Here is a 12757-nt window from a genome sequence, read left to right on the forward strand (position 1 = left end):
GGTAAAAAAGTCAAAATGCATTTTCTAACGACCAGACCCAGAGCTTAGAAAGGAAGGAACGGGGGAGGTGGCACAAACTTAGCATCAAAAGGGTTTGGTAACTAATTAGATAGGGGTCAAAGACACGGGAACAAAACAGTCTTATCTTCAGGAAAGTGTTCCTTTTAAAGGGATTGTAATCCATTAGCGGAGTGTTCTGTTACCCGGTTCTTTCCACGTGTAATTCTATACCCCCTCTCCATTCATTCTCAGTTTCACTGCTGGTTCTTTATTCCCAGGCGCATATGCTTTATGGAAAAGAGGATGACAACAAAGGCAATAAAGGGAATAAAAGCTCCAGTTCTGTCTTAAAGGATGGTCTTCCCATGGACTGTAATTCCTGGCTATACACAACTGTTCGAAACTGCTCTGAGTTACTGTCTGTAGAAGAAACACTTTATTCAGAGTCACCTAGTGTCTGGTCTATATTCCACATCTGTTTCTTCCCCACTCTTACAATTTTTAATACAATAAAATGTATTAGATAGTCTCCTCCTTACAAAATCAATTTATAGATCTTAGACTTAGACTTGACTTTACTGTGTATATCATATTTAACTGAAAAAATGAAATATTACTTGGAGTAACACAAGGACAAGAGCAATAAAATGTAGAATAATCTGACCAAGGAAATATATTCCTGAAAGATCGCACGTGAAAAGCCTTCTGGGATCATCATACGAAAAAAAATTACTACAAATATTAAACTCAGAAAATATAATTCTCTATTCATTTCATCTGAGGTTGGCTTAGTTCACAAAACAATAAGAAGCCAGTCAATGGATGACACAGAAACCAGAGCTGCAACCAGGACAGAAACAGGCTCCTACCCTGTCCCCACCAATGTTAGACGGAGCATGTGGGTCCCCGCTACTTCTAGCACCATGTCCGGACCTGGGTGCCCAGCCCTCTGCAGATGTGCCCAGGTGCAGTCCTGGAGGGAGTACAGCGCTCCTGTGTCCCAATCTCCGGAGGTAAGCAATTAGATGAGGCAGAACTGAAATAGTGTATGACTCCCTTGTTTATTTAATAGATAAAATATTAACTAAATGTCCTTTATGATAATGTCAGTAGCACTATTGAGAATTACAAGTGGAATCACATTTTTTCCATATGTAATTGTGTGTGTTTTTAAAGTATGTGAGCAACATAAAACTGATGAAATCTGAGTAAGCTCTGTGGACAGTACCGATGTCAATTTTCTGCTCTGATACTGTACTATAGTTATACAAGATATTACTTCATATTATACAGAATGAAGGGACCTACCTGGATACTCTTTTTTGTAACTTCTTATTAATCGATAATTATTTCAAAATTAAAAATAAATAAAATTTTTTCAAAATCCTCTGAATATTTCACAAGATGGATATGAGTTATTTCAGGCAAAATTAAAAACACCTATAAAATTCCTCAAAAACTTAAATTTTAAAAAAAAATTATTTTCTCATTAGTCAAAGAGTAACAAAAGTGTTAAATTTGTAGGGGGTTTGTGACTCCCAAAATTATTTTTAGAACAAATACATGTAATATACCAACAGCATTGCTTCTCTTATAGATTTGACAACACCTACAGTGTCTATGCCATGTTAAAGACTCTCATTTGAATTGAGATGATTAGGTTTTCTGATCAAACAGTAAAGGAAAAGATAGGTAGCACTCTAATTATGTATCTAAACAGAATGTATATTTTTAAGTTATTTCTCTATCCAAAGTTTGAAGACAGCAAAATACAACCTAGCACTTATTGAGTAAGCCTAGCTAAATAAAAGGTTTAATTTAAAAATATTAAATTACTAATTTAAACCTTTAAGGCTCAATGCTGGATACAGTCTCCTCAAACTTCTAACTAAAGCTCAGAAACTCTAAACATTTTGTATTCGTTCCATATATGAGACTTAGGTAACACAAAGTCAAAATCCTAAGACATCTTGAAATTTTCAAGTATTCTTTTAACGTGCACACACACACAAAATGGTCACAGTTAGTATATACAATTGAGTTTTCTGTTAATCAAACGTTTAGAAAGGCAATCCAATCTTTTCTAGTCAATATTTTTAAATGAATCATAAACCAAAATGTGATGCTACCATTAAGATTTCAATGTATTACTAGATTTTCCTCAATTTCAAAGTCAAGACTTACACTACTAATTCATGGAAGAAAAAACAGCAACTTTCCGCAGCATTACACACAAGGAACCTGGGACTTTGCATACAGTTATAGCATTCATTTTATTACTGCAACTATAAAAAACTTATTTTTTCTTGAAAATTTTAAAGGACTGATTTTAAAAAGTATTTCACTCTCAGCAAATACTCAAATTGTTAGCAGTGCAATTTTAGATTAAAGAGTTAATTTTGAATTAACTCTTTAATCTAAAATTGCAAAAACTCTACAGCCAAACCCAACTTAACCATGCTCACCCCTCCCTAATGTTCTTAGAACCCCTGGACACAGATTTAAAGTTGTTCAGCCCTTAACCAGCGTGTTGCTGGAACCTATCAAGATGGTAACAAAGAGAGCAGCAATATTTTTCATTTAATGGCTCCAACAGCTAGTAAACTTACAACTAAGTCTGTAAGTCAGTGGAAGTCAGATGTCACAAATGAGCCGCTCCTTTCCACGTCCAGGCCAGTACTTTAGCTGGCCAAGTTCCTCCTGCAAAATCTATGTGATCCCAGGAACTGATAATGGCAAACATGAACACTTTATATTTCATTTTCTCTGCCCAGCAGGAGTGAGACCCATTTAAAGCCATTTAAAGTTAAGTGCAACCACAGCACAGAGAACTTTGCAGCCAATTGCCAAGACATGAAAAAGCCAATTAAATAGCAGGGGTGTGAGGAACAGTTAGCATCATCCAGGAAAACTACTGCAGTTCAGGTAATGATAGGACAAGGTACAGTGAATAACTCACCAACTAAGAACAATAAGAAAAACTAATGGCATTTAGGAGGGCAGAAGGTTTAACGCCTGATTTTAGAATACAGCAATTCAGAGGTACAATGAAAAAAACCTGAATTGTGATTCCTTCTTTAATAAAAGTTAGAATGCTGCTATCTCATAATACTTAAAGTTAGCAAGCAGTTAATAAATATGCAAAAGAGAGAACAAGACAGCCTACATGGAAAGAGGAAAAGTAATAGCAGCTCCTGTGTTTCAGAGCAGAAGTGCAAGCAGGCTCGTTTCAAGAACTGAATGAAGCTGGCAAGCGTGGATGATAAGAATTTTGACAAGTCTGACATATTAATCATAGGAGGGACTACTAACATTCACTTTGTGATTACACTTCCTCAGAATTGTGTTCATTCCACAGCACACAATCATTCCACAAAAAGAAAGAGAAACCTATAAATTCCGCACTTAAATAATGATTTATCTCAACCTTCTAGGGCAGCAGTTCTCAACCTGTAGGTCGTGACCCCTTTGGGGGACGAACGACCCTTTCACAGGGGTCGCCTAAGACCATCGGAAAACACATATATAATTACATATTGTTTATAGTAGCAAAAGTACAGTTATGAAGCAGCATAACGAAAATAATTTTATGGTTGGGGGTCACCACATGAGGAACTGTATTAAAGGGTCGTGGCATTAGGAAGGTTGAGAACCACTGTTCTAGGGTTTCATCCTATATAATAAAAGGCTAATATGCAAATCGACCGAACAGCAGAACAACTGGTTGCTATGTTGCGCCCTGACCACCAGGGGGCAGACGCTCAATGCAGGAGCTGCCCCCTGGTGGTCAGTGCACTCCCACAGGGGGAGCGCCGCTCAGCCAGAAGCCCTGAGCCGGGCTCACGGCTGGTGGCTTAGGCCTGCTTCCCACAGGGAGCGGGCCTAAACCGTTAGCTGGACATCCACCAAGGGCTCCTGGACTGCGAGAGGGCGCAGGCCGGGCTCAGGGACCTTGCCCCCAACCAACCCAGTGCACGATGTCATACACTGGGCCTCTAGTAAAATAATAATCAGAAATAATCTGAAATAATTTCTTTCTCCTTTCAGAATAAAATACCAATGATAAGAAAAAAGCCCCATTATTTTACTTTCTATCCAGGAGCAACATAATTCACCAACCATTGCCCAAAGTCATTCACAGAATTTTGCAATTTCTGGCAAGACAGCAATAGCTCAGATAGCAAATGCACTGTTCTCCTAAGCCAGGGGTGGGGAACCTTTTTCCTGCCAAGGGCCATTTGGATATTTATAACATCATTCACGGGCCATACAAAATTATCAACTTAAAAATTAGCCTGCTATATTTGGTAATCATGTAATTAACTCACCCCTAATGCCTCGGCAGAGCCAGACCAAATGATTTTGCAGGCCTTATACGGCCCTGAATTGTGATTCCTTCTTTAATAAAAGTTAGAATGCTGCTATTTCATAATACTTAAAGTTAGCAAACAGTTAATAAATATGCAAAAGAAAGAACAAGACAGCCTTGCAGGCCGGACGTCCCCTACTCCTGTACTAAGCCGCATATTCAGTCCCAACTTTTGATCAGTTACTCAAAATTCTTTTCTATGGGCTAAACAAAGAACGAGATCAAGGTAAGAGTTTAATGTTTCACTTCAGGTTTTTGAAAGGATTATAAAAATTTTGCAAAAATTATGTTAAAGTTGTAAAAAATCTTAAGCACCTGGTTGTAGAATAAATACTAACTGTAGACAATCTGGAAAACACAAATTACGAAAGAGGAACTAAAAATAACTCATAATCCCAGCACCTTCATCAGTATAATTTTTAATGGTTACATGATATTTTGTTGTAAGGCTGTTCTATACTCAATGTGCGCATCCCCATTATTGGATACTGAATTTTCCGGGGTTTTGCTACTTTATAAATATTACAGTGCTAGACATCTCAGCATATAAACCTGGTGTAGTCTACGTTTTTAATCATTTCTAAAAGATAGAGTCCAAAGTGAAATTACTGGGCAATGCGATGGGTAGAAGCATCATCGTAGCACTGATAAAATATTGCCAAGTGACTTCCCGAAAAGGTTGTGCCAATTTAAACTTCTGCCATCTCTCCTGCCTTTGCCTCTTATTGTTTAAAAAAGTGTATTCACAAGTGCTGGCGAGGATACGGAGAAAAAGGAACCCTTGTGCACTGCTGGTGGGAATGCAGACTGGTGCAGCCACTGTGGAGAACAGTATGGAGTTTCCTCAAAAAACTAAAAATGGAACTTCCACTTGACCCAGTGATCCCACTCCTAGGAATATATCCCAAGAAACTAGAAGCACCAATCAGAAAGGATATATACACCCCTATGTTCATAGTAGCACGATTTACCATAGCTAAGATCTGGAAACAGCCTAAGTGCCCATCAGCAGATGAGTGAATTAAAAAACTGTGGTCCATCTACACAATGGAATACTATGCTGCTGTAAAAAAGAAAGAACTCTTACTCTTTGCAACAGAATGGATGGACCTAGAGAGCATTATGCTAAGTGAAATAAGCCAGTCGGAGAAAGATAAATATCACATGATCCCACTCAGTTGTGGAATATAATGAAAAACATAAAATGATTAACAAAATAGATCTAGAGACAGAGAAGCATCGATCAGACTGTCAAACCTCAGAGGGAAGGTAGGGGAGGGTGGGGGTAAGGGGGAGAGATCAACCAAAGGACTTGTATGCGTGTATATAAGCCTAACCAATGGACACAGACAGCAGGGAGGTGAGGGCATGGGTAGGGGGTGCGGTGGGGGGGGGGGGGAGGGGGCAATGGGGAGGATAACAACACATATATAATACCTTAATCAATAAAGAAAAAAAAAGTGACAATCCAAAAATGATTTCAGCTTTTAATTAGCGTTTCTTTATTAATGAAGAAGAATAATTTCCCCCTAACTCTTTACCAAGCATTTGTACTTAGACTTTTAAAGTGTAGGTCAGTGATGGCGAACCTTTTGAGCTCGGCGTGTCAGCATTTTGAAAAACCCTAACTTAACTCTGGTGCCATGTCACATATAGAAATTTTTTGATATTTGCAACCATAGTAAAACAAAGACTTATATTTTTGATATCTATTTTATATCTTTAAATGCCATTTAACAAAGAAAAATCAACCAAAAAAATGAGTTTACGTGTCACCTCTGACACGTGTGTCATAGGTTCGCCATCACTGGTGTAGGTGGTACTTTAACCATGCAGGGTTTTGGGTGGTTTGCTTTCTGTTTTGTATAAATGCCACAAATAGTTTTATATTTGATATTAACTTCAAATCCTTCAAACCTTTAGCCAGATTTTTATACTTCTAGCCTATTCCCTTCTCTCCCCCCATGAAGGCAGCACGGCGTATGTAGCTGTGAGAACCTCCCACCCCAGTGTGCAGATGACCTGGGTTCTAGTACATCATTACCAGCCGAACGGCACACTTAATCCACTTGGCTTCACCTTCCTCTTAATGACTGATATAAATATTCTTTTTAGCTACAAATTCAATTCAGTTTCATTTTCCCTTTCCTTCAGTTCCTTCTGTGGTGACCCTAAGATTCTTAAGTTAACTGTCTTCAGAGATGCTGATTTGAAAAAAAAAAAACCTATTGGATACTCACCTACATTAAAATTTGAAGATTTCAGTAGGCTAGCAGAGACAGAGAAATAAGAAAAAACAATGAGCAGATGTACAAAATTAGGCGGAACGTTTAAAGCAGCAGAAAGACATATTTAGAATGGCGTGATATATCTGGCAAAGGATGATATTCTTCCACAACCGGAGTCTCGATGCTTTGCGCAAAGAACAACTGTCAGTGGCACTCGGGTCCTCTCCATTTGTCCGGGGATTCACCTCAGTGTGCCCTCCAATCTCTGGAAACTATGCAAAACTTCAAGTGAAATCTGGATTTTCTGGGGAAGAATGATCATGGCTTGCATGAGGTTCTCAACAGGGTTCATTCTGCTAAAATATTTAGGAACCCTTAGCCTAGACAAACAGCTCATGTCTTATCTACTGCTCTTCCTCCTTAAAGTGGTGCGGGCCATATCGCGACATTCTGTGCCCTCCTCTCCATTTCTGAGAATGTCAGCGACTGGTTTCCTCCAATGATATCAATAAAACCTTTGTACCATCCCCTTGGATGAAGGGGTGCTCACTTTCTACAGAGGGTAACTGACATGGAAAAATGGAGTCTGTACTGGAACCGGTGTGCACACAGAAACACTGTACCATTCAGAGGTCCAATAAAAATCCCTGAGGAGCCTGGGTGGTGTGGCTCAATCATTGAGCTTCCACCTATGAACCAGGAGGTCACAGTTCAATTCCTGGTCAGGGCACATGCCCGGGTGTGGGCTCGATTCCCAGTAGGAGGCATGCAGGAGGCAGCCGATCCATGATTCTCTCATCATTAATGTTTCCATCTCTCTCTCCCTCTCTCCTCCTCTCTGAAATCAATAAAAAATATTTTAAAAAATACCTGAGTAGTGCTAGTTCTTTTTAAATAAAAACTGAAATCCTGCTGTCTAATAATACTTAGTGGTAGAGAACAGTAATAAGTAATCAAAAGGGAGACTGTGATAGACTATATGGAAACAGATTTGTCCACTGCAGCCCATCCCATGACTACGAACACACTATACATAACCTGACCATTCCATACCAAAGGTGACCTAGGTAATGGGTAAAACATGGTTTTCTCCTAAGAACTAGTACCTTCATTTGACTCAGAATAAAAGGACCTCGGCCTCCCAAAACACTACAGACTTCCTTCCCTTTTAGAGGGCTGTATGGGCTGGGGAGGGGACAGAGAGGTGACAGTGGAAATCAGAGCCTAGATCACCAAAGAAAGATAACTGTTTTTATTAAAGTTGTCCACTTGAAATTACCCACGTGGGAGTCTAGGTAGAGAGAGTTCCCCAAGGGGCAGGGCCCCTTCCTCATGCCTGCTCATGCCTGCTCTTCTGCCCGGGTGATAGAGTTCTGGGAGGTGCTTAGGACTGTCTGGAGCTCCAGAGATGGAAGAGTGAGGTTTGGGTGAGAGGAACCTGTCCGCTCTGGCTCCCTGTGGACTGTGGCAGGGTCAATGCCAGGCCAGGGGCAGGCCAGACTCTGCTCTGACCCAACAGTTCCCTGCTGACTGAACTGGGCTTGCAGGCTCCTCGGGCCTCCAGGTTGAGAAGGCGATCTCTGGGGAGCAGGCTGCAGGGACTCAGGCTGTGGGCACAGCTTCATCTATAGCGTTTAAATATTCAGACCAGTGGTTCTCAACCCAGGGACAATTCTGTACCCCAGGAACATCTGGCAATGTCTGGAGATAGTTCTGTTGTCACGACTTTGGGGGACAGGGAGGAATACTACCAGCCTTAGTGGTAGAGGCCAGAGATGCTGTTAAACAGCCTGCACTGCACAGGACAGCCCCCCGCAATACAAAGGACAGGCCCTCACCTCCCAAACAAAAGTACTCAGTCCAAGACTTCCCTCGTGCAAAGACTGAGAAAACCCGACTTACACTGTGATCTGCAGCCTCCATTTGCATGCCTGTCTCAAGCCTTGCAAATATGAACAGGCACACCTGCTAAGAACCTAACCATAATTATAAAAATGTTATAACACTGTTTTCACGGGGTGGGGGGGGGGGGGAGAGTTATTTCAGGTTATGGTATCCAAAGAATAACTTCTCTGACTCCAGTTAAGATTCAATCAATCATTCATTCAATATTTATCAAGCACCAATTATGCAATTAGGCACAGTGCTTAGCAAAAGGGACGGTGTTAAAAGAAACTGACAGTATCTGATGACTGCAGATTCATTTCCTGTCTGGCTCAGAGCAGTCTGACTTTGAAGTGAGACCCATCTAGTTCCAATCCCAGCTCTATCACTGTCATTAGACATGTCACTCCCCTTCCCTGAACTTCAATCTCTCCATTTCTCCAGGAGGTCACACAGGGCCTCTCTCAAAGTGGGAAGTACTTTTAAAAAAGATAATTCATGCACAGCATAACATACACTGCCTGGCACACAATCAGTACTAAGTCATTAATTCAACAGCAAATTTTAAGTTTTATAAGCTGGCAACTGCTAGTATGCTTATAAAATAGGTAGCCCCTTTAACTGTGACTGTGACAACATAAACCCAACATTAGTCAAGTTCATTGCATGGCATATAAATTCCTTCCAATTCTGGCTCCCATCTCCATCTCCAGACTTATCTCCCACCATCCATCATCGGAAATGCAGCCCTCGGTCCCCATAAGTGGGGACACACTAAGAGATGAGATCTGATGGTAACCAAAGCAGTGGTAAGCCAAAGGTCACTGTGAGAAAGAAATTCTTCAGCTGTCACTCTGCAGCACACACAGAGAGTGGGCGGGAGGGTGGGAGAGGGAGAGGCGATGCACAGACACAGAAGGCTCCACGCACGCCAGTAATCTGTGCTCCTCGTGGTTAGGGGTTACCGGGCCCAGACATGTGACCTCAGTCAAGTTACTGAAACTTACTGAGGCTCAGTCTCCTGATAAGCAAAATAAAATGAATGAGTTAATAAGCTTTAACATTTCTCCCACTCAAATTCTGATTCAGGCTTGGAAAATCTTTAAGATTAAAATGTTTCCTAATGATCCTTTAAAAGGGGGGGATTAAATAAAAGGTTTTAGAGAAATGATGTGTCAAATTAAGGTCTGAGAAGATGGCTTAGTGGAATAGTCTTGAAATCTGTGCTTAGTGACTGTTCATTGTTCTTGTCACAGCAGCTTCTGTCAGACATCCATCCTGCAGGGAGTTCTTTCTGAAGAACCTATAGCAGCGGTCACCAACCTTTCAGACCTCACGGACCACCAGTGGTCTGTGGACCACCAGTTGGCGACTGCTGGTCTATAGCTCCCCCAACTAACCACAATCACGCTCCTGTTAACATTCACGAGCTATGCAAGTGCTTAGCCTTCAAGGGTATTCCATGCTCCCTTGGATTCTACTCATCACTGAGAGCATCGATATTCCACACAAGTAACCGAAGAGCAAGAGCAGAGTAATTCTCTGACTTGGAGCAAATGTCACTTTCAGAATTATAGCCTGGGAGACCCTAATAATCATCTCCAACACCTTCACTTTACATAAAAGCATCACCTTTATTTCACTAAACCCTGAAGGATGAGCTGGTTAGATTTGTAAGAGAGGCTCTTAACTCCTTTTGGCAAAAGTTAGCTTATTTGGAGAGCGTTTTCTTCCTAAAAGCATCCCTAAAAGAAAGGAATAATTTTACTACTTCTGCTTATGCACTTAACATGCTTGAAATTCATCCTACACACAGAATTCCTTACCAGTGCTACTGTCCACTGCACTATCCCAGCAATTTGGGAGGTGCTGGCCACAAAAAGAAAAGGCAAGATGAACACTACTGACTTCACAGGGGTGCCAGCAATTGGGACCACAGTCTTGTGCAATTACAGCTGTACCATAATAAATATTAACAATAACAATGATTAATAACAAACATTTTACTTGTCTTCCAGTCAGATCACGGAATCTGCATTCCAACTGTGCGAAGTACAGCAGGGCCCATCCTGCATTGCAAATCACACATTTTAAAAGAAGCGTGTTTCCCATATCCACTCTATGAAGCGACACAGCCTTAGAACATAATAACCAGCACCGTGTTTACTTTCACAGGATTCTCATGGTGCCCTTTCACCAGGAAATCCCCGGGAAGCCTTCACTTTCAAGAGCAGAGGCGCTCACCCTCTTCCTTTGGCTCACCTCAAATAGTTACGGAATAACACGAACTCAGAAATAACAAAGTGACAACAACGATGACAGTAACCCTCCAATCCAGAGGAATAAAAATACAAAACCCAACAAGAGTGAAGGCCACAGACTGCTGTATTAAGAAAACAAAAGCCACCTTACCCCACACACCTGTGAGGAGTTACAGTAACCTTTGTATCAACATGATTTGAAGGCTTGCCACAGAATCACATCAACCTTTCTAGTGTCAGGAAATACCTCCTCTTTACCCGCCACTAGACAAAACGTGCATCTGAGGCTGACCTGGAAATCCAGTGTCCCCTATGTCCACCAGTCAGGGCTTATGAAGCTAAGGAACACGAGCCGACAAGCCCCGGAAGATTCTGCAGGGCAGAGCACTCACTCCAAGGAGCCGACTCCAACCCTCCTCATGCCTCCGCTCCACCCAGACCAGACCGGGCCACTGAGTCTCCATTCCCTGGGTCGTTTTAAAATGGGTCGCGGGTAGTACCGTGCAGATGCCTCCACCATTCCGTGATTCTTGCACTTTACGGTCTCTCCCCGTAGATCCCGGGGCCCAAACTCGGGAATCTTCTTCTTCAAAGTGTCAGGTGAGGAGCCCTACACCCAACGGCGTGTTTGTGTAATGACCTGCCAGGTGAACCGCATCAGGTGGACCAGCAGCCACGATTTGGGGCATCTGACCCTAACAGGCTCCCCCAAAGCACACCTACTTCAACCCCCCGACGTGTGGCGAGGACTTGGGGTGCCACGGGGCAGGACCCTGGGCCTATGCATCCAACCAGGCGACGCCTGGACCCCAAGGAGGTGGGAAGGCGCCGGCGATGGGGCCGCCGTCACCTCCATTGGCCCATCAAGTTGCACTTGGCTCGGGAGGGGGCTGGGGAAAGAGCTTAGCCCTGGACGTCCCGAGGTCTCGGTGACCACGCGTTCTGCCACTTAGTAGCCCGGCGTCCTGAACGCTCGGCCTCAGTTTCCCCATCTGTGCAACGGGCTCGCGCCACCCCCCGGAAGCCCAAGCCGAAGCGAAACTAACTGGGCAGGTGGCGGGCACTTCCTGGCTCTCCCAGCCCCGCCCCGCTGCCCGGTCCCCGAGGAGGGCGCGCCGCGCGGGCCGCAGCCTTTCCGCCCCCGCCCGGCCCGACCCCGGCCCCGGCCCCGGCCGGCCACTCACGGGTAGGCATGGTGACCCGAGCCGCGCTCGCCGGCGCTCGCTCCCAGGCTCAGCGGGGCCGCGCAGGTCACGCCGTTGGCACCATGACGCGCCGACGCCGAGCCGCGGGGGCCGGGACGAGGCGGAGGGCGGAGGGCACGGACGCCAACCCCGCGGCTCACGCAGCGATGCCGGCCACAGCTGCCAGGGCCGGCCCAGCTCCACGCCGGACGACGCGTTGGGCGTCCGCACGGCCTGACGTCAGCACGTCGCCGACGCCCAGGCCCCGCCCCCACCGGTCGCCGAGCTCCGCCCACAAGCGATCACTCCGCCTGGGGGGCGGGCAGCGCGGAGGGGCTGGAGCCCGGCACGTGGGGAGGGCAGCGCACGGAACCACCTGGCGCTTCGTTTATTGTCAAACTAGAGGTTTGAGTAATGTTCGTTTCCACGAATCCTTATTCGAGGGGCATTAGCAATACTGTTTCTTAGTTTAAGATGTTTGTGAGGAAAAGCGTGGTTGCTGTCGGTGCATGCATACCTACCCACCTAGCTACTGTGGGCTTTTTCTCTTAGGAACTGCTGGACTTGCCCTGCCTTCTGTAGTCTTTTGAGACGCGCTGAGGTCCTTTAGGGTGATGGCGGCGCATTTTTGGAGAGCACTGGAAAGGCCATTTCCTCCTGCCCTACTGGGGACTTTCAGGGAGATTTTTACGCCTCGGGAGTCATCCTCCAGAGAGGCCGGCAGTCCACTGGTGGAGCCATTTTTCTTGACACTCCGAGAGTCATTAATAACGGATGCATCTAAGTCACCCGGCTAAGCGGCACTGGGAGCCCAGGCATTCAGCAATGCCC

At 44.0% G+C, this 12757-nt stretch overlaps 1 protein-coding gene across 1 annotated transcript in view; it reads right to left on the reverse strand.

The window, feature by feature from the left end:
* Positions 1-12131, reverse strand: part of EFR3A (EFR3 homolog A) — a 56739-nt gene extending 44608 nt beyond the window's left edge. The window contains exons 1-2 of the mRNA XM_081111107.1: positions 11927-12131; positions 6610-6638 (exon numbers count right to left, since the gene is read on the reverse strand). The gene's annotated coding sequence lies outside the window, so the exon portion shown is untranslated. The remainder of the gene's footprint in view (positions 1-6609; positions 6639-11926) is intronic.
* Between the last annotated feature and the right edge of the window lie 626 nt (positions 12132-12757).

The sequence above is a fragment of the Myotis nattereri genome, assembly GCF_964212035.1.
Source record: "Myotis nattereri genome assembly, chromosome: 17".
In the NCBI taxonomy this organism is placed as follows: Eukaryota; Metazoa; Chordata; class Mammalia; order Chiroptera; family Vespertilionidae; genus Myotis; species Myotis nattereri.